This window comes from Cupressus sempervirens, chromosome 8 (genome assembly GCF_028749045.1).
Source record: "Cupressus sempervirens isolate cs-2001-9-10 chromosome 8, ASM2874904v1, whole genome shotgun sequence".
Lineage (NCBI taxonomy): Eukaryota > Viridiplantae > Streptophyta > Pinopsida > Cupressales > Cupressaceae > Cupressus > Cupressus sempervirens.
The window spans coordinates 177,753,490-177,757,703 of record NC_143125.1 but is presented as its reverse complement, the minus strand read 5'-3'; the positions used below and the strand labels follow the sequence as shown (position 1 = coordinate 177,757,703).

The 4,214-nt window shown below is 31.6% G+C and overlaps 1 pseudogene; it reads left to right on the top strand.

The window, feature by feature from the left end:
- Window positions 1-324: 324 nt before the first annotated feature.
- On the top strand, window positions 325-2,983 carry LOC149542139 (GDSL esterase/lipase At5g03610-like; annotated as a pseudogene).
- The last annotated feature ends 1,231 nt before the right edge of the window (window positions 2,984-4,214 follow it).

Here is a 4,214-nt window from a genome sequence, read left to right as displayed (position 1 = left end):
ATATGATTGCCCACATGTCATCAATATTCTTGGTACTCTTTGTAATTGGTAATGACTAAGAATTGCTTATCATATTAAGATTTTTGGATGTAATTTTTTGTGTGGTTACTGATTGGAAGAAGTTTTGTTTTACTCAGCACAACATATCTCTACTTTTCTTGAGCTTTTAATGCAAACTCAGTCTTCAAGCTTCTAATTTTGAACTCCTCTAGAAGGTTTTTGAAAACTTTGCATACATTGGTCTTGACCAAACAAGTCAGATGATTTTTCCATATAAACCAAGCAATCAACTTTGTTGACTATAGATGTAGAAGGTCATGAAAAATGACTGACAAAATGTCATCAGTCCTGTTGGTGTTTCTACTAGTTTTAATGGGTAATGATTGATAATTTCTTTTATTATTGCAACATTTGTATATAATTTTAGTGTGGTCATTGATTGAAGCATTGTTTTTGTAAGTATATGCAGTGGAGATGAAACAAAAGCTCATTTTGTTTTTGGAGATTCATATGCAGACACTAGAAATTACTATCCTGGTATGAAAAATAGCATAGTTTCAGCATGGAAATATCCATATGGTATCACTTGGCCTGGGCACCCATTAGGTAGGGTATCATCTAGCAGAATTCTTACTAATTATTTAGGTAATCTTTCTCAAAATCAATTTCTAATGATCTCAAAGGTCCATATAGAAAACTATTGTTCATATCAGGAACTGTTGTTGCATATTTTAGCCCAAAATATTTGGATAGGCAATATAAATAGAAGTCAATTTGCCTCAAACTTTTCCATTGCTATGTACTGGAGTTTCCAAGTGCTTTACACCATCAGCTAATATAGGTATATTTTTGACTTCTCTCTAATTATATAATGATTGTAGATCATGTTATTGACTTCTGATTTTCTAAGTATAATAATGCTTAAGGGTCTCATCTGCAATTTTGTATATTTATATTTTGCACTATGAACCTAGAAATTCCCCCAAATTTTATAAGATAGAAAAATCCTATAAAAAAATCTTATTGAAATTGCATTTGGAAGGCAAGCCAAAAATTTTCAAAGTAATCATATGAAATAGAAAAATCGTGACCCTTTAGGATTGCACTATAGGTTCCTTTGAAACTCCTTTTTCAATCCATCCATATAACTCCTCATAATTGATGCCCTCTTCAGGATAAAATTATATTAAAATTGAACAAGAAATTTTCAATTTTAAAGTCTTGATAACTATGACAAGTTCTCTCCAGTAGTGCTTCTCTTGTATACTCTAAGCCATGGACCAGAACAATCCTATTTCCTTAATCTATTGACATTAAAATGCTTATCTACAAGAGCTTCTAGATTTGATTGTGTATAGTTTTTTAAGCATGGATGTTTCAAATCAAATTCTATGCTCTATGATTGTGCATCTTTTTTCTTGTGGCCTCTTATGCTTGGTTTCATCTCTTTTATGCTTGATTTCATCTTGATGATGGTTCAAAATGTCGATGCTAAAAAAACTATACAAAATCATATCTAGAAGCTCTTGCAACTAATTGTCATAGATTGTAAAAATCTCATTGATTAAAATACTTCTTTTCTTTATGATTATATTGCCATGGTTTTATATATACAGGTGAATGCATTTACCAAAGTTTGCATTTTTTCTTAAATTTATGTAGCCCAAATCTTAGGTCTTCCATCTCCAGTGACCTATAGGGTTCTAAAAAGTTCAAGCCATCATATGCAAGCAAGGAAAGGCATAAAATTTACAATAGCATACAGTTGAGTATTTGATACTTTTGGAGTTCCAAAGCTAAGTGTCCAAGTTGGGAATTTCAAGGATTCCATTATATCTCAAAAATATGGTTCTCATCATCTGAAGCACTCAATAGCACTTCTCATTCTGAATGGAAATGATTATGCTGCTACAAATGTTACCATAGTGGTAAGAATAAATATCACCAAACTTGCTATGTTCTAATGATTTTTTTTGTTTCTAGATTTAATTGTGGAAGTTTTTTTAGTATCAACATTTTGGATCCACTCTGTGATCTACCATCAAGATGAAAGAATTATCTTACATCCTTCTCTCATTCTAACGATGGATCATATCTTACATCCTTCTCTCATTCTGATGATGGATCGCATAATGTGATCCATTGATACTAAAAAAACTTACACAATCAAATCTAGAAACAAAAAAGATTTTTTTGAAATAGATTGTGAAAATTTGATATTATTAATTGTCATGTTGTACTAGAATGATTCAAATGTAAATTTAAAAAATATGTGGCTAAGGGTTATGTTTATAGGGAATAGAGAAGTTTGTGAAGAGTGTTGTAGCAGAGATGAAACTGCAACTCACAGAGCTATATAATCTTGGGCTGAGGAATTTTCTGGTAACATGCCATTTGACTACCAACTAGGTTACTTACAGTCTAGAGCAATATGTTTGAACACAACAATGGACTTAGTTTCCACCCACAAAAAATATCTATCACAAGCCATTTCAGAGCTGAGGGAGCTTGAAGATGCCAACTTCCTCATCTTTGATTTCTTTGCAGCCTTCTCTCATATTATCTTCAACCCATTTGCATATGGTAAAGACATTGATTATAGTGTAGTTAAGAATTTCAAGATTATCTTTTTCAGGTTTTCCTTCTAAATAGTGTATCTATTTAAGATCCATAATTATAGGATTACATAAATACATGAGGATACTAATTGACTTATTTTTGTATTGTGTATTGAGTAGGAATCCGTGAGATGAGTAGATCATGTTGTTCTAGAGATGGAAACATGAGTAGCTCCATTGTTGGGTGTGTTGATTATGATGAACAAGGAAGAGCTCTTTTTCATTTGTGCAAGTCTCAAGAAGAATTTTCCTTTTTTGATTGGTACCATCCTACTCAGAAGGGATGGCAAGTGATGATAAATCTTCACTATTCTCATTGTGGGTTTGTTCAAGATGGCTCATGTACTTGTCATTACATTGACTAAATATCATTTATCACCTATACTGCTAACACATTACACTATGGTACATGTAGTTGAGCATTACTATATTTTCAAGACATAATATAGCTATATGTGAAGCTATAAATAGTGCGCTTATAGCTATAAGACATAAAAAAATCAGCTAACTAAAAGCAATAGACAGCAAAAAAAAATTTATTAACAAAATGGTAAATAGTACTTACATCCCTCATGATAGTAACTTTGTTTGTATCTATGTGATTTAAATAGTAATCAATTAGTAGTTCTTCCCCTGCACTTATTTTAATTTTATTGCACAAACAAAAACTTCATTCCCCTCACGCACCTCAAATATCCAATTGGGTTTCTTACTAGTTGAAGAAGGTCGCGTATTATTTATAAAACCTGCAATATTACCTATTTCTTTTGGTCTCCCATCAATGTACATAGAAAATCTTTTACTTTGATCATTTTCTTTCCGTTGTATATAATTAGTTGATACCCCATACCTATGCATACTTTTTTTTTATCAAACAATCCGCATCCAATCATTGTAATTGTAACATGGACTGATATACTTGAACAATTTGACAACTTTTTTGTAACATACCTTTATCCCATCCATGGAAAATAGGCCCAAACCATGTAATGAGGATGGAGCAATGTGATATATCCTCTCATTAACACAAAAATCTATGTTAATTAGAGGTAGCTCATTAGGTACCCATTATTTCTCAATGTGTGTGTATTGAAAGGGCACCTTGATGTCACCTTTGGTCTCATCATCATAAGAACATGACCCCCCATTAGCAAGGAAAAATTGCATGCATTTCTCAAATTTTTTTCTATTTTTTTGACCTCTAGTTGATCTCCCTATTTTAACCATACTACATGTAGAGCTTTCATCTACCATTTCCTCATTTCCCTCATTCAATGTAGATAGATCTAACAAGTACCTATTTGGTTGGTCCTACAATCCATCAAATGGAAAGTGAAAGTGACAAATATAAAATGTAGTAAGTTTAAAGTGATTATACAATTATATTTCTATACGGACCTTCTTTGTCTATATATAAATTATATGATTATATAATATGTCTATTTATAACACACGTGCTCAATGATAAACAAGAAGAATATAAGAAAATTATGTCTATTTATTGACTTATACTTGCTGATCCATGTCACTGTGCACAATCTACACAAATGGGTCAAATTTCTTGCATATGTTAATCATTTATCTTAAGTTAGCTAA